At 36.7% G+C, this 25967-nt stretch overlaps 1 protein-coding gene and 1 long non-coding RNA gene across 16 annotated transcripts in view; both read left to right on the top strand.

Annotated features, from left to right (window-relative positions):
* The window catches only part of BNC2 (basonuclin zinc finger protein 2), a 440387-nt gene that overhangs the window by 323340 nt on the left and 91080 nt on the right, over positions 1-25967 (top strand). The window lies entirely within an intron of this gene.
* Positions 1796-25967, top strand: part of LOC147574823 (uncharacterized) — a 31815-nt gene continuing 7643 nt past the window's right edge. Inside the window, exon 1 of the long non-coding RNA XR_015243562.1 lies at positions 1796-25960. This is a non-coding gene — a long non-coding RNA (uncharacterized LOC147574823). The remainder of the gene's footprint in view (positions 25961-25967) is intronic.

Below are 25967 nucleotides of genomic sequence, written 5' to 3'. Positions count from 1 at the left end.
GATAGGATTTCAGTCTTTTTTAGCGTATTGAGACTTGTTTTGTGGCCTAACGTGTGATCTATCCTGGAGAAAGTTTCGTGTACACTTAAGATGAATGTGTGTTTTGCTACTTTTGGATGGAATGGTCTGTATATATTTATTAAAACCATCTGGTTTAGGGTGTTGTTTAAAGCCAATGTCTCCTTACTGATTTTCTGTCTAGATAATTTTTCCAGTGGTGTAAGTGAAGTGTTAATTTCCCTTGCTATTGTTGTATCACTGTCATTTTCTCCCTTTGGGTCTGTTTATTATTTGCTTATACATTTTGATGCTCCTATAATAGTTGTATATATGTTTATAAATATTGTATACTTTTTGTTGGATTAACTCTTTTGTGTAGTGCCCCTCTTTGTCTTTTATTCCAGTCTTTGTTTTGAAGTCTGTTTTGTCTGATACAAGTATAGCTATACCAACTTTCTTTTCATTTCCATTTGCATGGAATATCTTTTTACATCCCTTCACTTCTAGTTTGTGTATGTACTTACTTCTGAACTAAGTCTCTTAAAGGCAGTGTATATATGGGTCTTTTTTTTTTTAATCCATTCAGCCACCCTGTGTTTTTCAATTGAAGAATTTAGTCCATTTACATTTAAAGTAATTATGGATAGCCGTGTACTTATTGCCATTTTATAAATTGTTTTCTGGCTGGTTTTGCAGTTCCTCTCTATTCTTTTCAACTTCTCTTTCTCTCTTCCCTGTGGTTTAATTATTTTCTGTAGTGTTATGTTTAGATTCCTATCTCATTTTCTTTTGCATATTTACTATAAGTTTTTGATTGATATTTACTGTGAGGTTCACATATATAATCCTGTGTATATAATAGTGTATTTTATTTGATGGCAGCTTAAAGTTGAACACATTCCAAAACTGTACATTTTTACTACTACTCCCCCCATATTTTATGTTCTTTATATCCTATTTTACATCTTTCTTATTTTATGTGTCCCCTAATTATTATAGGTTTAATTTTACTATTTTTGTCTTTAAACCTTCATACAGGATGGTAGTACTTAAACACTACTGTTATGTGGTGACAATAGTAAGGTGTTATTTTTCTACAGGGTTCTTTCTTTCATTTTTTGAGATATATACCATATAATCAGTTTCACTTGGTAAATATTACATAAACACTGAGGAAGTCATGGAGGACATAGATCTTTTACTGCTAACCACTTATTTACAGCAATACTGTGAAAGAATAATAATGTACAATGTTAAATATAAGATAGTTTGTATAGGTTTTGTAAATACTACCACAGTGTTTTGAGTGAGATACAAGGAACTTGAATGTACTTTTGCATAGAATGATACCAGACATCTATAATATATATTGAAAAGTAGTGCTTATAGTCATTGCATATGTATTCTTTTTGAAATGACATTCATAGAATTAAAGCATATTTCCTACAGAATAAACGTATGAATGGTATATAAAGCTTTTGCTATCTAGAGTAGTTGAAAATTCTATATAATTTTGTTAAGTCTGGAACCTCTAAACATATTCAGAAGTATTTTCCGGGGCACCTGGGTGGCGCAGTCGGTTAAGCGTCCGACTTCAGCCAGGTCATGATCTCGCGGTTCGGGAGTTCAAGCCCCACGTCAGGCTCTGGGCTGATGGCTCGGAGCCTGGAGCCTGTTTCCGATTCTGTGTCTCCCTCTCTCTCTGCCCCTCCCCCGTTCATGCTCTGTCTCTCTCTGTCCCAAAAATAAATAAAAAACGTTGAAAAAAAAATTAAAAAAAAAAAAAAAAAAGAAGTATTTTCCTACTCGATAGAAGTTAGTGAGTTTGGTAGATGCTACTATGTTAAGAGTCATACTTTAAATATTTAGTTTTGATTAAAATAATATATTAAATAGAATGAATTCCCACTATTTATAACTGAATTAAATTTGAGGAGCATATAGTTAAGTGCATAAAACAGACAGGTAACACAAACATGAAAATTTATTTTGTTAATAATAATTTTGTTTAGAACAGAACCCAAAATTTGGCTTAGAAAATGTTTCCAAATTTTTCTCATTTCTTCCCCAAATAGATCTTTGGGGGAAAGAAGAAAAATGTGAAGATTCATCTTTTTCATGTGAACTAGAGTATTAGCTTGAGTTAGAATTCTTTATGATATTTATGGGATATAAACAGAGCCTTATTTAATGTTATAGTTTCTTCGGACAGGGCTTAAATATGAGACTCTAAGAGAAAAAGGAGTATTTTTTTCTTCATATCAAATAAGCTCTGAAATTCATGCTTATGAAAAGAAAGGAAAACAGTTGAACACAAAAACAAAAGTCTGTGTTTTGTGAGTTTTAAATTGTGAAGTTAAGAAACACATATTTAGATATTTTTAAAAATCCATACACATCAGCTTATTAGTGATTTTATTTTAAGACCTTCTGCAGAAAAGAACATAACCAGACTTCACAATAAGAAAGTTCTCACTGGGTATTTTAGATGGCCTTTATAAAATTTCATCATCATTTTGTACTTTTACACAATGTTATATGCCCTTAAGAAAATCAGAAAGACGGAAATATGGAATAATCTAGAGGAGCATTTGGAGAATTTTAAAAAGGTGGGATAGAACCAGAGGAACAAGGGCATTTATTGGCAGATTAAAGAGTTTTTATCTTATAGGAAGTTGATTCTTTTGAAGTAAGTAATGAGTATATTGGGTATTCATTGCTGCATGACAAACCACCCCAAACTTTGTGGCTTAAAATCACCACCATTTTATTATTGTTCACAAGTCTGTGGGTCAATTGGGAAGTTCTGCAGTAAACTGGTACATTGATGGGGTGAGGAAGGAAGGTGGGCTCTTCGATCTAGGATGGCCTAATTTACACATCTTGCTGTCTGGTTGGTACAGGCTGTTAGTTGGGGCAATGGAAGTAGGTAGGTGTTATATCTCATCATTGAGCCCATTAGCCTGGTCTTGTTCCACATGCAGATAATTTAGGGTTCTGAAGAGTGCAGAAGAGGGAAAGTCCACATGTGCAAGCACTTTTAATGAGAATCTTACTTCATGTTTACTAGTATCCCATTGACCAGAACAAATCACATAGCAAAGCTCAGAGCCAGAATGGGAGATGAGTACTCCAGGACATGCAAGGAAACCTGAGCAATTTGGGAGTCAGTACTGAAATAATCAATCACCAGATTAGTGTCTTAAGAAGCTCCATTTGGTAGTCTTATCTGTGTGGAACCAGGAGGGAGTCCTGAGCCAGGCTGTCTAGTTTGGAAGCTGTCACAGTAGTTCAAGTAGAAATAAGCCTGGCATTGGGGTAGTGGCAGGGAGATTAAATAGCAGGGTTAGATAAAACCACTTGCTGACTAGATTCAGTAGGTGTGGGAGAGAGAAGGTGCTCATAGATTGATTCCAGGATTCAGGGTTGGGTTTGTGAGAATGTAAGGACCTGGTAGAGTTTTGGACCTATTTATGTTTGCAGTGAATATAAGACGTCTGTGCAGCTTCTTAATTCCTACTCTGCTGTCCAGAAACATTAATGAAATGAGACTACATCTTTGAAATTTCTATTTTTTTAACATATTTCTTTAAAATTCATGGCCACATCCCAGCGCTTTCTTTACCATCAGCCTTGCAAAGATGATTAAATGACGAGAAGCACTTCCTCTCATTTTTTTAAAAAGCACATGGGCAACTTTGCTATAAACAAAAAGTCCAAAAGTTTGGATTTCCTAGTTTCCTTTCCCAGAACTGAACATCTACCTAGGATTTTTGAGAACTTAATATTTACTTGTGTTTCTTTGAGATTATTTTTATATTTCAAATTATGTCAACTTTGACAAAAGTTTAAAATTTGGTGACAACAACATTCCTTTCTTAACCATTTTATGCTCCATGTTTCAGAGTGAAAGGACAAAAGTTTTGCTTCTTTTTCAGTTATTCACTTCATAATCTGAGGTTTAACTCCTCCAAATTATGAATTTTTTGAGGAAATCATGTCTAGATTATTTATGAAAATACATAAAAGCCATCTTCCTATTAAGTGAATAGAAAATTAGTTTGGTCGTGGTTTTTCTGTTCTTTTGATACATGGATGGAGTACTTTTGTTGTTTTTTGTTAAGGGATGTGACTTGCCTCTAAGAGAGATAGTTGGAGAAAAAAAAAAAAAAAACTTCAGCACCTGATTTGCTTCTGGAAGAAAAGCATGAAATTTATCATTTAAGATGAGTGTACATAAATTGTTGTACATAAGAAGTAACTATAAAATAGATTTTAATTTTATATTGCGATCAGTTAAGGAAGAGAGAGGATAAGGTAAGGGAAAATGAAAAAGGAAGAAAGACATGTTTTTAAAAATATTTTTCTCATTTTTTTTTATTAAGGTAATGTAATTTTGCAGCCATGGGTATAAATCAGGTAGAATTAGATTGCATAGTTAGGTGTTCCATTCCTGAATTACTATTATATGATTCTCTCATTCATGGCCAATCACAATTATTGTAAAACTAAAACAAGAAGGCTTCCACAGTCTTAAATCAAGGAAGAAATATTCTCCTCCTAATTCAGAGTAGTTGGCTCTGCCAGCCACCAGATGATAAATAGAGTAACAAGAACCTGTTAATTGGCTCTTGGGGTCCTTAGCACTTGAAGCTCACAAAGGGATTTCACATGTAGTGATCCATTTAATTTGGAAACCTATGGAACAGATAGAGTAAGTTTTATTAATTTTGTTTTATAGGTTATTAAGCTAAAACTTACACTTTATAATAGTGAAAAAGCTTAGCAGCATCCCAAACTGAGTACTCAAATTTGGCTGTTCTGATACCACAACTAGACTTCTTTGCATTGTGTAATGTTTATCTTTAAATAATAATTATTTGTTTAGGTCTGTTGTAAAAAGCACTTGCATAATTATTGATTTATTTGATGGTCACAATCAAAGTCTATCTCTATTATCTAGATTTGTATCCTTAGAGAGAGAAATCAGACTTCCATTTTTTATAGTTACATTGAAATCTCCTATATTACTCATAAGAATGGCTGTCTTAAAATTTGATTTTTAGACTGTGTTTCTCTCTAATAAAATTCACTTCTATAAAATTTTGCCAGCTGCTATAGGAAGACCTATAAAACACTCATTTTAACTCTAGTAATATTTATCCTGCCTTTCTTCTTCTTGTTGGCATTTGTAGGATTTCCTAATGGTTTGCTATTTAGTTTCAATATATTTCCTTCTAGTAGATGATTTACAAATAGCAGTAATGTTGAAAAATGTAATGTTTGTTTTAAGTCTATAAACCAAAGATTGAAAGAATGTGATTGTGGATGTATGATGTAATATAAATAGGCAGATTTTTATTCCTATCCAGATTTAGTTTTGAGAATATGAGTATTTGATTCATCCTGATTTTCATCTTAACAGATATTGCTACATGTTTAAGCAAAAGTAATTTATCTGTAAATTTTTCTTACATCTCAAGACCTTATAAGCTGTCGTTTTTTCATTGGCTTCAATTCAGAATTATTTGACTCTTGTGCTTTATTCCTTAGGTGTATTTATACCATACATCAGTTGACAGTTTTTTTTAAAAAAACAAGAAAAGAGTTGCAATGGCTAGAATCTCATTTACTAATTTATTATGAACCCAGAATACTCCAGGCATTAAAAAAAAAAAATTGTGTTCCTGTGACTTAATCTTTGTGTTTGTTTCTAGAGGCTGTGCAGGATGTTTCCTGTCTGAGGCACAAACCGTATATTTCATTTGTCATATCTAATGTTTTTCATATCCGGAAATCATGCTCCATGTTATGTTTTACAAGGCTTCATAAAAATAAGTGATCCAGATAAAATTTATAGTTATTTTTAAAAATCTGTCATACCAAAATTATCTGTCTTTTCTTTTTCTCCTTCCCAAATGAGTACAGATAGGATTATGAAGTTTAAATGAATGTGTTTTTAAATGAAGTCTAAGTTTGACACTAGACAGTCATCTATTATTCAGAAGAAGCTGGATGTTGGTATGTTGGTAAATGCTTTACAACTCTCTAAATTAAGAAATAAAAAAGACTTGAATCACGGTGTTTGTTGATATCTATGGCCAAAATATCCCACCATGGCTGATTTTAGACCATCAGCACCAAGCCATCAAACATGGGTTTGAGATGAGAGGTACAGTAACACACTCTTCTACAGTATTTCCACATGTAAACATGTGGAAATGTAAACAGAAGTACATTAAAGCACAGATAATTGTAAAATGTGGTCAGATAATTACAAGTGATGAGTTTTGACTGCCTTTATTTTTATTTATTTTTATTTACCATTATTTTTAATATATTTTCCTTAAGGGGCACCGGGGTGCCTCAGTCAGTTACGCATCAGACTCTTGATTTCCACTCAGGTCATGATCTCACAGTTTGTAAGCTCCAGCCCCACATTGGGCTCCACACGGAGCCTGCTTGGGATTTTTTCTCTCTCCCTCTCTCTCTCTGCCCCTCCTCTGCTCGGGCTTTTTCTCTGGCTTTCTCTCTCAAAATAAATAAGGGCGCCTGGGTGGCTTAGTAGGTCAAGCGTCCAACGTCAGCGCAGGTCATGATCTCACAATTCTGTGGGTTCAAGCCCCACATCTGGCTTTGCATGGATTTTCTCTCTCCATCTCTGTCTCTGCCCCTCCTCCACTTGCGCGCTCACTCGCGCGCGCTCTCTCTCTCTCTCTCTCTCTCTCAAAAGTAAACATTAAAATAATAATAAACTTTAAAAGATATATATTTTCTTTAATTGTAAGTTTATGCAATTTAATTATTAATAATGCCTGTGTTTTGACAACCACCTTAAAAAATTCCTGAACCTTTAACGGTGTGCCCTCATGGACCTGTGCGAGTTGGCTTCAGCACACCACTCCATTTATTTTTTATTTTTTTTTAATTTTTTTTTTAAATGCTTATTTATTTTTGAGAGAGAGACAGAGTGTGAGCGGGGGAGGAGCAGAGAGAGAGGGAGACACAGAATCGGAAGCAGGGTCCAGGCTCTGAGCTGTCAGCACAGAGCCTGACACGGGGCTCAAACTCAAAAGACTGCGAGATCATGACCTGAGCCGAAGTCGGACGCTTAACCGACTGAACCACCCAGGCGCCCCCACACCACTCCATTTAAATCCTGAGAAGGATTGGTAGGCCTGAGAAGATAGGTTTGGTCTGTACCCTCTGTGGTAAAGGATACCTTGTGTTGTCTGTGTGCCCAGGGAGGAAGGCAGCCATTTTCTCTTTTAGCTTGAATTACTAAATACCACCTGGTCCCATAAATACTGATATATATATTAATATAAAGCTTGAATGGAAATAAAATCCTGGAATCTTTTAATAAAAGGTCTGGGAAAAGATTTAAGACTTTCAATGCAAGCATTATTTTTAATTCTTTCTTTTTCTGTTTCTGTGTCTCTTGGCTATTACATACCTCTCAGTTAAACATTAAAAGGAAAAAGGTCTATCTTGACTTCCCATTTGGCAGATTGTATAGTTAGGACCTCCAAAAGCCATTCCAAGAGCAAGGATAAGCTATTTGCATTACTTTTTCTCAACAGGATATATTGATAATGTATAACATGAAGTAGTAGTTTGTACTTACAAAAGAAAATAAACTGGAATGCCTTTAAATTGTTAATATACATTACCAACTGAGGTAATAGAATGAACAGTGTACAATGAAAGAATCTGATGCAACTAAAGGCAGACTTTTAAGTGCACTTTGTCAAACTTTCTTGTTATTTAAAAAGAAGAGAGAGGGCGAGTTTCTTCCTGTATTGCTATTGGCAGCTTATAGTATTACTCAAGTATTTTGAATAAAATAATATGTTAAAAATACAACTGATTCTTTGGGGGAATACAAAAGATCTCTAGACAAGTTCATTTAGATAGGTTGACAAAACTGCTGGTAAGCATGGTTAGGAAGAAAAATTGGGCATATTTTGTGTATAACCCTTTGAGTATTAATTCTGACCAGATCACACTGTAAATAATGTTAACTGTCATAAAATAAACACAGCCGGGGTTTGCACCATATGTTTTATAATTATTTTTTGCAGCTTCTTTTTTTTGTTTGTTTTCACTGAAATGGAACCCACTGATAGCTCTGTGAAGTTATGTTTATATAAAAGTAAATTACACTTGTACTTTAAAAAACTTGGCTTCACAAGCCAGTCTCTCTAGGCAGTTTTTGTTTAAAAAAAAATAAATGAAAGAAAAGCTTTTCTCTTCTTTCTTTTTGCTATTTTTGCTATTTTCTCAGGAACATAGTCTCAAACAGAAATCTGCTGTAACGTCTTTGTGCCAGTTGCTTGTTTTTGCACTTGTGAAGGAGATGCCTTTGGAATGCCACCGAGAGGAGGGAATCGCTTAACCACTGAACTCACAGAGGGTGTTTGGCTTAAGTAGCCCTGGAGTGGCCTTTCAGACTGAGGCTACTGTGGTCTCCTAGTTTGTTTTTGTTTTTTACCTTCCTGCCTGTGAGTGTTTAACACTGTCAGAAGTAAAGCTCAAAGCTCCCTTGGAACATTTAGTAATTTTAAAAAGTGTTATTATTTTCATAATCACCATCTCCTCTTGATCTCAGGGGAGGCTGGGAACCCTTGATTGTCTTTAATAGAGCATATGAAACTGATAGTGCCAGTGGGAGGTGGGTGGCAAGTTTCGTAATATGCCAGCCTCCCCCAACCCCTCCCTGCTCATTGCTACATATGTCTCTTGGCAGATCTGACAGTATCCATAATTACCAGGCACTGTGAGCCCTGACCATAGAACCCTTTCTGCATGACACCTGTCCAACTCTTGCCCTGCTCCTGCATCTTCTCGTGCCTCAGCTTGCTGGCCCACCTCACGTCAGAGCAACAGTCTGCTGTTAGTGAACTCATTTCTCTTCAGATTCTCAGACACCAGAAGTTCTGCCCACACAGTTTACAACATACACCATGGTTTGTGTTACAACCTTTCACACAGTAGGCATTTTGTAGACTTGTGGCAATGAATGAGAGAAATTAATACAGGCAGTTCTCTTGTTACGGTTTCTATTTGCCCTATATTAAGTGCCTTCCCTACTCTTGACAGATTTGCTTAGCACGATGTAATCTTTTCTGTAAAAAAGCTCATCTTCATCATCGCCTTCTCTTTGAGACAGAGAAAAGGTTGCTCAATTTTTATAGATGCCTGAGAAAGAGACCCTAGGGAACCCCAGTTGACTTTAATAGTGCTTAGCATAGTGCTTAGTGCTTAGCTTTTTCATTGGAAGGGGGAAGAAAAAAAGAGAAATGTACAAGGACTTTTGGAACTTTAAAAAAAAAATGTTTTATTTATTTTGAGAGAGAGCAGGGGAGGGACAGAGAGACAGAGAATCCAAGCAGGCTCTGCACTGTCAGCACAGAGCCTGGTGCAGGGCTCAAACTCACAAACCATGAGATCATGACCTGAGCCAAAATCAAGAGTCGGTTGCTTAACAGACTGAGTCACCCAGATGCCCCTGGAACTTTTGTTCCAGAATGTTTCAGTAAGGTGAAAATACTATCACTGAATTTTGTAGGTGGAAGAAAACTTGAAGATGAAGCTATGTTCATTCAGTCGAGAATCCATGCAAAGGGAAGAATTATGCCAAAGGAAAGATACACAAGTAGCAGCACTTTAGTGGTTCATGCCTGTACATAGTCAACCTTAGAAATGCTTTAAAAATCTGCTTTTGAGGGAGAGGTCATAAAATTTGGGTTTCGGTTTTGTTTTGTTTTGTTTTTTTAATGGAATAATTGTCAGGCATTTGTAGAAAGTCAGGTCAAGTATAAACCTTTCTTTCTTAGAAACTTTGGCAGTCTATTTTATAAATATTGTACTTGAAAATTATGATCTAATATCTATTTATAAAATTTTACTTCACTTAACAATTGGTAATTATCTTCTTTATAAATATTTGATGAAACCCTTTTTCCTCAACAGTAACCAAAAAGATTATACAGTTAAGTAAGATAATTTGGGGAAATGTCAAAATATATCAGAGCGTCTTTTTAAATATGTGTTCCTGTTTGCTTATGAAAGGAATACAAGTTTGATTTAAAAACTCAAACATTGCTGTAATACATAATTCATAGAATGAAAGCTGTCCCTACCCCCTTCTCCCAGAGACAACCCCTATTTTAGTTATTTAGTGAATTGGCCATATATTTCCATGCAAGTATAGTGCAAATTAATTCTTCTTACTAATTTTAATAAAGTGGTTAATTCTGTATATCTTAGAGCTTACTGTTCAAAATTTTAATGATATAGCCTAGTCTTTGTGACAGACCAATAAACAGCCTGCCCTCTGCTATCCATCGCCCAAATAATGTTACTTTGTTTGTAAAAAGGTCCTTTGCAGATGTGATTAAGAATCTTGAGATGAGAGGGGCGCCCGGGGTAGCTCAGTCCGTTGAGTGTCCAACTTCACCTCAGGTCCTGATCTTGTGGTCTGGTCCATGAGTTCAAGCCCTGCGTAGGGCTCTGTGCTGACAGCTCAGAGTCTGGAGCCTGTTTCGGTTTCTGTGTTTCCCTCTCTCTCTGCCCTTCCTCCTCCTCTCTCTCTCTCTCTCTCTCAAAAATAAACATTAAAAAAAATTTTTAAAAGAATCTTGAGATGAAGAGAGAATCTTGGATTATCTGAGTGGGCTGGCTATAGATACCATCATAGGTATCATTATAAGAGAGGGGCAAGAGAGATTAGAGACAGATACGCACAGGGGAAAATATACACTGAGGAGAAAGTGAGGTGAAGATGGGAACAGAGATTGGAGGGATGTGCCTGTGAGCTAAGGACTGCCAGCACCCACCAGAAGGCAAGAGAGAGGTGTGGAACAGACTCTCTCCCAGAGCCTCCGAAGAGAGTTCAGCCTTGCCAACATCTTGAGTTTTTACTTCTAGCCACCAGAGATGTGAGAAAATAAATTTTTATTGTTTTAAGTCATAAGGTTGTGGTAATATTTTACAGCAGCTCTTGGAAACTAATATGAGCCTCTTTCCATGTTGGTATATGTAGATCTCATCCACTCTTTTTCACCTCCTGGTATTTTTCTGTTGTATGGATGCACTGCAATTTATTTAATCTTTTATTTAAAGATATTTGGGTTGTTTTTATTGTTTTGACTTTACAAACATTGTTTTAGGAAGTATCCTTATATGAGTGTTTTGCTGCATATGTTAGAGTATTTGTAGAATAGCTAGGTGGAAAAAGAATTGTCAGGTCAATACGTAGAGACTTATAAAACAATTCTAGTTTGAATAGGTAATAAAACACCTAGTTACTCCATGCCACCCATCTGCTCAGTTATGCACTCCCTTTTATTAGTTGCTTGTATTTGTAGATCCTTACAGAGATGGTCTCTAAGTGTATACATATAAGTATTATTTTTATTTCCTTACACAAATAATAAATAGCATGCACAGCTTGCATATGGTATTCCTTTTGTTCTCTCCCTCCCCCCCCACCCCGCCTCTTAACAGTTACCATGGAGAAAAACAACAACAAAGACCCAGTTATGGAGAAAAGGTAGGAGTAGGTGTATTCATTGCAGTTATTCACTTAGTATGTGCTATGTATTTTCCAAAAAATTTGTCTGAATTTATACTCCATTAACAATATATGACTTCCTTTGTTTTCTAAAATGAGACTGGTCCCTAGGTATCACTTTTGCTCTTAATTTTTTTCTTTTCCTTCTCTTGACAGCTCTTGTTCAGTAGTGGTAGAAGAATACATATGATCGTAGGAATTTTCAGATCCTATAAAAATGAAATATAAAAATACGTTGAGAATATTTATTCTCATAGATTTCCAACTCAATATATATTGAGCTTCCAGGCTTTTCAGAACATTGACTTGAGAAAGAATAACTTCCACTCTTGATTTTCTTAATACATGAGAGTTTTCATAGTATCTACTTAGTTTATGCTCCAGAGTCATGGTACAGTAATGTTAATAATATTAGTTCAGATCAAAGTGGCAGATGTCATCTTCATTCATATATAAAACTTTAAAATTATCTCAAGTGGGGGCACCTGGGTGGCTCAGTCGGTTAAGCTGCCGACTTCGGCTCAGGTCATGATCTCGCGGTCCGTGCATTCGAGCCCCGCGTCAGGCTCTGTGCTGACAGGTCAGAGCCTGGAGCCTGTTTCAGATTCTGTGTCTCCCTCTCTCTGACCCTCCCCCGTTCATGTTCTCTCTCTGTCTCAAAAATAAATAAACGTTAAAAAAATTTTTTAATTATCTCAAGTAATAGTATCTCAAGTAATAGTTATTACAGTAATTTTATTTTCTAAGCTAAAATAGTTTCTTTTTCTCATTGGAAGTTTTTTTTCCCCTCATTTTGCTATTCCAGTAAAACTCTTGAGGCTCCTCTTATTCCCAACTCCGGCTTACTCTTGAAGATACAAGATGCATTTGGCATCTGTTCTGTTGTTAAGCCCGCAGGAAAAATTATAAAGCTATTCTTGCAAATTTGTCATTATTATTAAGAACAATAATTCACCACATGATATATCTCAGCCTTTCTCCACCTTTTATCTGAGTTCCAGGATGACATTGCCTTCCTAGGCAAGCCAGTATTTGCAAAGGCTCATCTCTCCCTCTTTAATTTATAGCGATGCATTGCATTTGGGTGACAGGCAGTTGTTCGTGCTTGAATAACCCAGGATTTGAATTCTACAATTTGTGGCATCCATGTAATGTTTAGCAGTAGGTACAGCTGTTAACTATTCGCTTATAAATAATCTTTTTCCCTTCTCAACCTGTCTCCCAGGTAGTGTACCTGTCACCATTAATAACTCTTTGGCAGCTCCCTGGTGATTTGACCCATCAGTTGTCTTTCACAAAAGAGTGGTGCTCTGGCCTGCTTTTGAAGCTTATATAGGTTCCTTGAGCTATTCAGTCACCCCAGCAACTGTATTGTTGTGAGTCCCTTGACTGCAGGGAAGTTGTGTTTCGGGGCTTTATAGGCAAGCAACCGAACACCTCATACAATTTGAAAAAGGTAGCATTGCATTTGGAACCACAGATGATAAGACCTCCCTCTTAGACCCCACAGCAGGGCAACAGGTGTAGGTGAGGGAGTGGGAGATGAGTGGTGAAGAGGACCAACAGCAGGTGAGGGAGTGGGAGATGAGTGGTGAAGAGGACCAACAGCAAGTACAACATTTCTGTCTCTTTGATCCCATACCTACACATAACTATTGTAGCATCATCCTTCATCCTCTGATGTTTGCAAAGTTGGGGTTGGTGTATTTGATCTGGTTAGTGGATCCATGAGTGTGGCCCTCTGTCTATAGCTAAAGCTTAAGAATTAGAGGCTGGCGGGCGTGCCTGGATGGCGCGGTCGGTTAAGCATCCGACCTTGGCTCGGGTCATGATCTCACAGCTCGTGGGTTTGGGCCCTGCACTGGGCTCTGTGCTGACAGCTCAGAGCCTGGAGCCTGCTTCAGATTCTGTGTCTCCCTCTCTTTTTGCCCCTCCCCTACTCACTCACTCACGTGCTCTCTCTCTCTCAAAAATAAAATAAAACTTAAAAAAAAAAAAAAAGAATTAGAGGCTGGAGCTATAACCCAGAGGATGGGAATTGCCCTGTAAGAAGTCCTTGGGCAATTTTTGGTTCCTTCAATTAGGTATATATTCCTTGCCTCCCCTGCTTCTGCCTCTATTCTGTGTACAGAATGTTAAGAAATTAGTGTTAGGAAAATGAAAGAGTTTTTTAAACTCACTTTCCTTCAGCATGTCATGGTCATGTCAGGGAGGGGAGTGGGGGGAGTTCACACATATACTATTTGGGCATACACAGTCTACCATACATTGGGCTAGTACCATGGATACAGATAGGAAAATGTTGTGATTGCTTATTGCCTCTTAGTGAGTGACTAATGTCTTACATTTCTTTGTCTGAGAATATGTCTTGGCAGTACAGGATTTCTTCAGACACAGCTCAGGAAATGGCAGAGAGTAAGGAATCACAAGGAAAAAAAAAGCATTAAAGAAGTAATCCCAGTATTTGTGAACACAGACTATGATTTTAAAATAAATCCTCTAAGGAGTAAATCAATTAGGCATTATGTTGGTTAGGTTTTCAATTGGAAATGGATTCACCCTCCAAGTGATCTTTGCTATTCTCATTTCACTGAGCATAATAAAATAGAAGATGATCAAATTTATAATACCCAGAACAATGCCATAATATATGTGCATTTATATAATTTGGGTATGGAAATGGACACACACACATCCCATATATACTTGTTATTTTTTATTTATGTACTTATTATAATTAAATGCAGTAGCAATCTGAAAAGACCTAAAGGAGTGAGAATCTTAAATTCTCAGGGAAGCTGAGACACACAACAACCCAGAATGAAGTGTTTCAGTTTACTTTCATAAGGGCAAGGGAAACTATACCTATAACAACCTGTATTCTATGGCCGATAGAGTAACAGAAAATATTAAGATAAATAAAAAGGTGTTTAGTTATAAGTTCAAGAATGATAGACCCTGATTCTGCTATATAGAATGTATTTTTAAAGTAATAACATATTTTAAAGTGTAATAGATGCTGTTTGTTAAAAATAATAACTTATACAAAAGATATAGTTGAAAGTAAGTCTTTGATATTGGGGTATAGTGCTGGAAATAGTCTATGCATATAAAGTACACATATGTTTCTGTTTGTTTAATAAAAATGGTGAGGTAGGATACAATGAGCACATTATTCTGTTCTTTTCATTTTTCATGTAATAATATATCTTGTACACAATTTCATATCAACACATAAAGAGTCACCTCATTCTTTTCTAACAGCTACATTGTATGGATGTGTCATAATTTATTTGCCTATTGCCTCAACCACAGATAGACTAGGTGTTGAAACAAAGTTTTTGAACTTTGGCATTCTGTAGGTGAGGAGGATAAATAATAGTGCATTGTTTTAATTTGCATTTCTCTTAATGATGTAAAGCTTACTATCTTTTTATGATTATCAGTTATTTCTGTTTCTGTTTTACTAAAATGTCTTTTCAAGTCCTTTATACATTTCTAATATCATTGTAAATCCTTTTTCTTATCATTTTTAGCACTTTTTTACGTGCTAAAGAAATTAGCCTGTAGTCTATTTATGCTATAAGTATCTGTTCTTAGTAGCTCTTTAGCTTTTTACTATTCTTTTGCTTTTGTTTTTCATTTGTTTTTGCCTTGGAGGTTTTCTGGTTTTATTTTTGTTTTAGGTTTCATGTACTTTTATTAACCTTTGATTGGCTTCTGGTTCTTAACTCTGACTTAGAAAGATCTTCCAGTTTTCAAGACAATTGAAATAGTTCCTGTTATCTGCTAGTATTTTTATGTTGTATTTTTATTTAGTGAGTTTCCATCTTATTCAACACAGTTCAGCCAGAATTTTTTATTTCTTGAGGTAGTGAAAGTATGTTGTATGTCAGTTACCTATCTTTTCATCCACTGGGATGTTATTTTAATAACATTTGATTATTTAAAGTATATAAAACACTTGAAATGATTATCACATATTCAAACAGCAGAGTCCTAATTATCAAACGTGTTATTTAATTTAAACCTTTAGTAATTTGTAGGTACAATAATGAATGCATATTTAGAATAAGAAATCAACCCGAAAAACAAAATTACTATAGTCGTGGAGGTTCGGGCCCTTTTCTTCTGATATCTCTTTAGGGAATTTACCAGAAATGCGTTCATAGAAATCTTTCCTGGTTGCAACTTGGCTTCCCTTCTCCATCTAGAAAGTTCTACAACTCCCTGAAACTAAGGGCCTGGGCAAATGAGGAACCTGAGGCTTAAGCCTCATTAGCTCTCTGGTAAATCTGCTTCTGAATATCTGGCAGTCGATCATGATCATAGTCTGCACTTCATTGTGAATTCCTGAGTCATTAGCACCCATAGTGATTAGTCCCAAGATTGACAGCCTTGAAGGGGTTATCATCAACTCTGTTCCTACTGGCTTCCTTGTCATTTTATTTCATATTATTGTCTTTATGATGATTCACTTCTCTTACTGTGCATGGTGTTCTTACGTCAAGTGTTCACAAAGTGATAAAGAGGAAAGGAAGAGGTTGAAGAAGCAGCTTAATTCACAATACAACCCCATGTGGCAGTGTTTTTTGCTTTCAGGGTTTTTGGTTTTGGTCATTAGGTGAAGCTAACATCAGAGATGTAAGATAGTACAGTTGTTGAGACCTTTGGAATTTTTTTTCTATTTTGTTAAAAAGTTTATACATGTCTTCTCTTTTGTCGTATTTTTGAAGCGGATCTAACAGGATTCACCCTCACAATTGTTTGCCCAAGCAACTTTAAGACCTAACCTCAGTCTTTAAAAAAAAAAAATACTCCCATGTTATATACATGAATGGAGTCATTCTCACTGTTACTGCTTTGCAAACATGCAAATAGACACTGAAAAAAAGAAAAACCAATACCCATGTTTTCTTTTACCACCTCTGTTTTCATGGTTCTTTTTTACTTTTCTCAATCTCCTGATCAAATGAATAAGTAAAATAATCAAGTGAGGGGGAGTGAATTGTTGGGGCATCCAGCTTTGTTTATGGGGCTTACTTTAATTTCCCCTTATGGTTTTAGGGTTGATAGGTGACTTTATACTTTTCTGGACAGCTGGGGGTTAAAAGCGAATTGGTGGTTTCAAGTTTTGGCATTTTTCAGCTTGCTCCTCAGGAGAATATAAAGTGCCTGTGGAGTGGGTCCAAACCAGTGGATGTTTAAGAGAAAGGGAAAAAAAAATATTTGCTGTAGAACATTCTTATGTGACTTAGTTGCCTTCTGTTGCATTAAATGGATAGAAAGAAGACTAGTGTTGTGCTTCATAGTTTTTAACATTAAAACTCTCTTAAAAAATCCCGAACCTTAAAAAACATGAAATGACCTTCAGGCCTGTTGGCTCCCACTGTTTAGTTTATCAGGTCTCTGTCACACCCTTCCCCTCCATGTAAAAAATCCAGAGGGAAGTGTGAAAAGCATCAGAAAGTCTCCTTTATGCCAGTTCAGGCTTTTAGTCGTTTGCCAGCACCTTCATCTCTTCATATGTTTCTAGCTAAGGTCTAACATGGAACAAAAACCCGACAGCAATGGAGACCAGATGCCGGTATTTCTTCTCTGTCACTTGGCTGCTGAGCAGATGGAATTTATATCAATCGGGCATGCTAGGAGGAAGAGGCCGTGGCAGCCAACATGTGGAACTGGGGCTGAGTGACATTTCTGCTAATGTTTTGTCCTTGTAGAACATTATGCTTCCTCTTTGCTTATGAGCTGTGGTTTTCCTGACTCAGATGAGGTTCCAGCTCCAGCTGGAATGGCTGTCGCTCTTCCCCTCTCCCCCTGCCCCCCTTTACAGGGAGTGCTGGGAGCTATGGAGGAGTAGTGGGGCCTGCACAATGGAGCTCTTTATTAAAATACCTGACATCTGCATGCAATGCAGCAAAATCATCTTAGCTCAAGCAGAGGAATGCGCCAGGCATTACTAGTCACTTTTTGTCTAGTGCTGTGTGCTTGTTTGATTTATATAATGAGTGAATGCCTCTGGCAAAAGAGGACGTTGAGCATGTTATTGGAGGGGAGGGAATTTTATAATTTTTTCCAAGAAGCATTGTCACAGACAGGCCTAAAATATGAGTATTTAAAAGCAGTTGTAGTCATCACATGGATTTCTTGCTATGGTTTAAAAATGTTTGCTCATTACCCCCCTTCTTCCCACTTAAGGTAAGACCAGAACATTTGAAAATCTAGTTAAACATGACATGGAGTTTTAATGTTGTTGTCTACTGTTGGTAAGAAGTCTCACTTTTAAGAAATTTTGTGTTATAAAGAATCCCCAGAAGAATGACAAAAAAATACATATTTAGAAACGCACAGGCACATACATAAAATAGCTGACGAGTTGCTAATTCTTGTTCCCTCCCTCAGACAAGTACGTTACCCTTTCATATTATAAGAAATGTGTATACATGCAGAAATCATTAGATTTTCTACTCTAATGATGTAAGCCATTTACAGTTGCCTATTTTTGGCAAGTAAATAAGAAACTGCCATGTTAATATGTTATTTCAGAAAGCACTGAAGTGGTCATGAAATTACTGCTTATACTACAAAATCATCAACTATTTCCCCATTCCTACAGAGTCAAATCCCTATTTCTTGGTGGAAATTTGATTTGCGGTTTTGATTTGGTTGCTAAGAGATTCAGGGAAGGACACCAGGCAGGTGAGTTGGTGAGAGATGGAGCCTCTACTACTTTATCGCTTTTTTTCCAAACAGCAGCTTCTAGCAGATCTCTTCTAGATACGTTGGCCATATATGTTGTATCTTGAGTCTTCTAGAAATCTCCCAGGAAGCCTGGCCACTTCAAGAAATGTAAACACTGTCCCTTTGGCATTTTGTTTTTAATGATTGTCCTAATGATTTAATGAATTCCTCCTTGTGTCTCACTGTTCGGCGTGCTGATGGCCCCACAACTACAGTGGGAATGAAGTAAATCCATGTAGGTTGGGTAGAGGCTGGGGTACAATACTAATATTAGTATGTTTAGAGAGAGTCCCAATTCAGTCTTTCTTGGAGAAAAATTCTTCAAAATTGCTATGGAGTTTCTGGTTTTTGGGTTGTTTTTTTTCTTACCTATGCTTGTACTATACTAAGCAGAGGACATTTTAGGTATAAAATTATTTAAGTAGTCTGGTATAAGGAACCCATAGTTATATGGCATATGCCTGTAATGTATACGTGTACAGTAGAATCTGGAGTCACAGAATATAACTATTCCTAAGTGAGTGAACTTTAGCTATCTATACTCAAAAATGATATCAGTTCAAATAAATTGTTCAGATTGGGCTGGTTGGTTGGAAGGAATCTCCCTTTGTACTGTCCCATGTTATATGTCTGGATTATCCCAGATAATGTTGTATCTCTTACTTTCCAAACTCTTGCCTTCTAAACCACAATTGTCCAAACATAGGAACAAGACAGATAGTGAGAAATGCCTTTATACTCAACTACGTACGATATTCCAGAGGAATGGGAATCTCTTGCTCTGTTCAGTTGAACTTATACCAATTCTTTTCTTATTCAATTTTACATTTAGCCTTTTAATGGTTTTTTAATCTTCAACTTATTTTTTGTTCAGGATATTCTTTTCTTGCTTCTCTCCTTCTCCCACAAAATTATTCATATCATAGAACACAGACATAATGTGTTCCCTTTCTTGTGACCCTTATGTCAGGAGCGCTTCAAGCTGGACAAACCCAAGTGTGTTGCAGAGGTGATATTTTTGGGGTGGTGATGAATGGTCCAGAATAATTGTTATACTCTTGGCTCAAGGTCCTATTAAGATTTCAGACGTGGAAAATGCTTCCTCATGGGCCTCTTGGAACTCATATGTGTGAGAGATTTACCTGGAGAGGAAAGGAACTGACTTCATCCTATGGAAGATTATAGTAGCCAAAGTCTGTGGATGTCTGATGGACGTCTGTCCTTTAGACATCCTAAAGGAGGATTTTTGAAGATAATGTGTTCCTTGGATTTTGGTCTCAGGGTTTGTAGCACCAGCCCTACCTATCTCATGGTTATGGTCATCTACAACTCTTCCTAGATGACAGTCCTTTACGTACCTGGAAGGAGTGTGCACAGTCTTTGGTATTATGTGTTAAAGTCTAATTCTGTCTCTTCCTAGACATATGAATTTGAGTAAAATTACTTAACATCAATGAACTTCTTTTCCCTTCTGTAAAATATAGACGATACTGTCTACCTTACAGGGTTACCAAAAAAAAAAAAAAAAAAGAGAGAGATAATGGTAGTTGAGGGCCTGGCACAAAATAAGGACTCCATAAGTGGCAGCTACTGTTGCCATTGTTGTTAACAGCCATCACAGCCTGGGCTAGCCTTCTGATCTGTCATCTGTATGTTTGCTTAGTTAGTAGCATCCCCCCAGTCTACCTAAAATATACTATCTCATGAGTCTAGCTGCTTCCATTGGAGCTCGTTAGGCCTCCAAAGCAAGAAACTCTCCCACATGTAAGGTTGCCCATTCCTGTCCAAAGGCATTCTTTTCTTCTTTGAATCCCTACATCCTAAGAGGGAGTTTATGTCCTAAGTCTTCTATGAAGGATGATTTACAGCAAAATCTCCAACCTACTAGCAAAGGTGAGTTCCTGTCTTTTGAGACTTTATACCCTTGCCTTTGATTGCTTCAGCTGGGGCTTTGCCTCAGAATCACCCCAGATATCTATTCTTCCCTTGTTCCTTAGCTAAGGTGCTGGGATTTATTATGCAAATGAAGGTTATATGTCTGAGAGACAAAGAGGCCCTACTCACTAGTCTGTATTGCAATTTAATGACGGTTGAGAGGGAGGTCACCAAAGGGAGCATTCAATCCTGTTTAAAAGAAATTGGGGCAGAGCTCTTGCTTGTGTCTCTTTAAGATTAATCTGACAATTCTGGCAAGCATGTCTTCTTTTCTTAACATAAGGACATGCTGGTAATGCAACCAGGGGTTTTCTTGTTGGACGCATCAAACTATATGATGAGACATTTGTTTTCCAGTTTTATCAAAATATACGACTTTTACACCTTTGATCTTAAGCTTCATGCAACAGATTTTAAGAGAATAAGATGAATAGCAGCAAAGTGGGGTATTGTCTTTATGCATAAAAGGTGTGTTTTCTATTGTAAAATTTAGTTTTTATTGTAATAATTTTATAAAGAATTTAAGCTACACAGAAATCTGTATAATAGATAATGAATATACTATACTCTTCTGTCACTCCTCCAACCTAAATTTCATCCTTGCAAAATAACTGGTGAGTCCTCATAATCAGTTTGTTGGTGTTCCTTCCAGACCAGTCAGCTTTTAAAAGGATTTGGTAGACATGATGGCATGAAATACTTGTGCCAAATGCTGTTTTGGATTGGTCTACAAATCTCAGGCATGGTTGAGGATTATGCAATTATTTGACACATTGATCAACTTAGCAAACTTAGTACTTAACTCTGTGACTCCTTCATTCCCTTTTTGAGATAAAAATTTATTTAGTTACATTAAGTCTTCGCTTGACTTTGTTTATATAAACGCCCGAGGCTGACTTTCTTTCAAAAATGAAATAAGTGACTTTTTTTTTGGTCTCTCTAAGTTTTGGAGGAAGGAAGTAAACTAATGAACTTTAAACTACTACAAATAAAAATAGTCTGCTTTCTGCCACAGAACATCAGGTCAGGTGCATACATTTACTTTGGTTTGTTTTTTTGTTGGTGGTGGGTTTTTTTTTTTTTTTTGCTTGTTTTTGTTTTTTTGTTTTGTTTTTGGTGCCATTAAAATTAATTTGTCAGTGTAAATTTTAGCACATAGGATTTTGTTTCCCTTCTTTCTCCCTTTCTGGTAAGGAGTACAATTGAAAACACATACTTGTGATTATAATTGGACTAAAATTTCTGGCAGAGCTATACTTAATATATCACAAAACTTTAATATAGTAAGGTAAATATTGCAGTAAATGCCAGTATTTCAGTGTATATTAGCATATCCTTGCCTTTCATTGTTCTGAGATTGACTAACATTTAATTGCCTTGCCTATTTTATAAAAGGAAAGAAATTACCTTATAGGGGTATGCGAACTCCTGAGGTTTCTCAGCTGTGAGCCCAGCCAAGTTGCTCTCCTCCAAGCAGCCACTTCTCTCCTTAACACACAGATCCTTATACACAACAGTAAATAACCCTCAGTAAATTTGAATCTTATCTCAATCTAAAGACACCACCATCATTATGGGGGAATGTTGTTAGTCTGCAAAACCTCAGTCAGTTTAGAACAACAGAGCAGTATCCAAACTTTCTGGCTTTGTCTGGATATTGTTACGACATGTGTTGCCGCTGCATTCCTGGGTGCCATTTATAGAGTGATTTCTTAAACGTTGATTGTGTCACAGTGCAACTGACCAGTTTAAAGCAGTTTTGCTATATTTCCTTCCGAATCAAAAAACCCAAAAACATCTCATTATCATTTACTTTATTTAGAGTTGGAATCCCTTGATTGTTCTACTACATTTGCAATAAGTATAAAAGATGCTTTTCTCCTGACAAATTCAGCATTTTAAAACTATCCGTGGGTGGCGTGCCTGGGTGGCTCAGTTGGTTAAATGTTGGACCCTCAGGATCTCCTGGTTCATGGGATGGAGCCCCGCATCTGGCTATATACTGAGTTTGGAGTCTGCTTGGGATTCTCTCTCCTCTCTCTCTTTTCTCTCTCTCTCTCTTCTCCTCTCTCTCTCTCTCTCTCTTTCTCTCTCTTCATCTCTGCTCCTCCTCCCTCTTGCACACTTGTGTGAACGTTCTCTCTCTCTCTTAAAATAAACTTTAAAATAAACTATCAGAGTGAATTTTTTTTTATTTTTCACCATTTTATTAAGAGATTATACAGTCTTAATACAGTCTTAATAAGAAAATTTTCCAGTTACTTTGGATTTTAGGATTAAAAAGGAAAAAGCAGGACACTTATTGACCGACCTCGTTTTGTATGCTTCTTTGTATATTAAGACTGTGTATGCTAAAAAGAACTGGCTGTCAGATAAAAATAAAGAATTTTGAGTTTTCACCCTGTATCCTGGGGTATGTGGAGTACCCAGATATGTAATATGCACATCGATGGTAAATAAGTAATGTTTCTCTCTGTTTATGTAAGAAGATCTCCTGAGTTATCTTCATATTTGCATAATTGTTATTCGTTGTAAACTCTTTTCTTTAAAAGATGGGATAAGTGTGTTTAGATTTTTTTAAGTTCCCCATAATCATTGAGGCATCTAAGCATTTAACTTGCAAAAGCACCTCACAGTACATGGTATCACAAGGACTCAAGGACATTGCTCACACCAGCCCTATCTGGGTAGGATTTAAAAAAAAAAATACACAAAGAAAATGCATGTTAATATGGCTGAATATTCATTAGAACCCTGTGGCCTGGGGCTGGAAGCACAGTGAGGCTGTGTGTTTACCAGGCCACCCGAAAGGCAAGAGGGCATAAGGCACTTATAAACAGTGGCGCAGCACAAGCAGTGTTGTCTTTGAAAAGTTTTCATTTTCCCTTGAATCAGCTACAGTCTCTTACTTAAGGTCACTGCAGTTTGCAATCTTTGGCAGAAGGCTTCTTCCTTTTTTGGTAGTGGCAGTCTGACTTTTTTTTTTTTCCCTTTTGGAAGTGTTTTCCTCTGAAACTGCCATTATCTTCCAAACCTGTTTCATGTTATCATTGTCAGATGTCTCTTCTCTGAGTTTCTTAGAACAAAATGTGATGAGATATATATATATATATATATATATATATATATATATATATATGTGTGTGTGTGTGTGTGTGTGTGTGTGTGTGTGTGACACACACATATATATATGAAATTTTTTAAAGCATAGAATTGAAAGTCATATGGTTATGATTTGAGAATGTCAAGTTTGATTTTTTTTTCAGAGTTTAAAAAAAAGTACCTTTTTCTCTGGGCAGTGAACTCGCTGCAGAGACATCAAAGAGAATGTGTACTGGATCAAGGTGATTTTTTTTTGACCACATCATTGCCAGCTGTGGTGTTTATGATTAGAGGCAGGCGTTCCAGACACCTCCGAGTCCTCACTAAGCGTCAGATCTTTAACAGGATCCATCCCAACTGAGTGACACTAAACAGACAGCCAGAGGGGAGTTGGTGGGATAGAAGAGGGAAGGGGGTGGGGATGAGGGAGCCTTTGGTGCCTGGTGCACTCACCAGCCAAGCTGTAACAAACTCGGCTAATGCCAGGCTGCAGGCTGCCCAGAGGCCCCATAGCATGCCTTTCAGTGCAGCTTTCATTAGCCAAGGGGATGACTAGAGCCCAGCAAACACAGTCATTGATCCTCTCTCATTGGGCTCAGGGATATGCACTGTCCAGGTCACAGCCCAGTCGGCTTTGAAGCAGCTCCATTTCACACTGCTGATGGCCACAGACTGCTGGCTTCCAGGAGCTGACACAGTTCCCTCTCCGATCTCCATGCTCTGCTCCATGCAGCTAACTACATTGAATTCCCTCTGGATGTTGCTTCCACTTGTAATATTAACACTTGTTTACTGGTCCTGTTGACATAAGAATTCTGTAAATAGCCAGTAGTACTGATAGCCGTACATGAAAGTGAGTCCTCTTCCTGCCTCCTGTTCCCTTCTGGGTCAGTGCAATGGGCAGTTTTGCTAGTTTTAAAAACCAGAATATGCTGCTGGGACCAGGAATAAATGCAATAGGTTTGCAGGTGAATATTTGGGAATTATTAATCTCAAGATGAAAAAGTCTATTCCAGTGATCACCCTTAAGAGTAAAGAAAGAAGTGACTTGTTTGATAATTATGGACTTCTTTTTTCAGTGCAAAAGGGTATTTTTTTTTAATTTCCAAAAGTGTCAGGAGATGCCTCATTTGCACACAGAATATCTAGAAGATGGAGAGGAAAGGAAATTTATGAATTTGATTTCAAGGAGGATATAGACAATAGGTTGCTAATGCAGGCTGCTTTTAAGAACCATTCCTTGATTACCACTATTTTGTTTTTTTTCTCTTTAAATAGTTATCTAAGCAACTAGATGTTAGGGCTGAGTGAAAACCAGATGATGAAAGTGTGTAATATTCTGTCTTTTGCTCCTCATTTTGGTCTTCCTGCTCTGCATTCCCATGTTCCCCTGGCTTTTGTCGTCCCCCCAACTGACTTCTCGCCATCCTCCTTGAATAGTGGAAGGCACGTTGGTCCTTTGCACAGAAGGAACATGAAAGTGAGTCTGAAGACTAGTAATTCTCAGGCTATATGGTCTGGGGACAATAGAGATTAGCCCATCACTTGAAAACCAGGTGGCTCTAGAATGTTCAGGTGGACCTACATGTTGGCTGATGGCACTTCTCCGAAGGCTTGAACCAGAGTGTATCATTGGGACTCACATCTTAGTGGGACTACCATAGTACCATCTTAGTGGGACTACCATTTTACTTGAGAACTGTGATACCCTGCTATCGTCTTACAGAAGAAAGTGGCAGGACTTGCCCACATGTATATGTGATTCCTGCTTACCTTGCTATTATAACAATAACCAAAACAATAATAACCAAACGATATTCTATGCCATTTATTTGAACAGGCACCTTATATTTTCATTCAGTTTGTTTTTTAAAGGTTTATCTTACATGAAGAGAGTTAATGATGATTTTTTGCTAGACAAATACAGTCACTAATTAATGTTTAGGGCAACGTTTTTCTTTGATGAAAAATGTGTTTTCATATAAAATTATTCATAATAGTTTTTTATAGAAACCCTTAAAACATCAAAGTTTTATGATGTACTTAAGACTATACAGTAGTCCATGTACTAACATTGCAAGTAAATGTATAAAGTAGAACAATAAAGTAGTTTTATTTGATGTGCCTTTGTCATCATGCAACAAGTTAGTTCAATCAGTTGTTTATTTAATTACATTGTTGCCCAGGTTCTATTTTACTGTTTTCATGACCTTTAATAGTCTTCAGATCTGCTCTGTGTCAGCATTATCCCATTTTACAGGTTTTGCAACAGAGGCAGAAAAAGGATCTCATTATTTTGATTGTGAGTTTTTGGCTTGAGGATTATTATTACTCAGGATGTGTTAGTATTCTTAGTCACAACAATTTTTTAAATTGGTCAGAATTTTATTCGCCGCATGTAGAAATAGCAGTTTTAAAAAGTGCTCAGCTCTTTTGTTTGAGAGCATGACGATTATATCAACAATTTGATGATCAAGCAACCTTTTAAGTATTTAATTTTCCCACCACTTCAGGGAAGGAAAAAATGCTTAAATACTGAGGAATATAATGTTTATCAAGTTTTCTTCAAGAAATGAGGTGTGTGTGTGTGTGTGTGTGTGTGTGTGTG

Source organism: Puma concolor, chromosome D4, assembly GCF_028749965.1.
Source record: "Puma concolor isolate L17-30 chromosome D4, mPumCon1.1.hap2, whole genome shotgun sequence".
Classification (NCBI taxonomy): domain Eukaryota; kingdom Metazoa; phylum Chordata; class Mammalia; order Carnivora; family Felidae; genus Puma; species Puma concolor.
The sequence above is the reverse complement of the archived record's forward strand: the minus strand, read 5'-3'. Positions and strand labels throughout refer to the sequence as shown.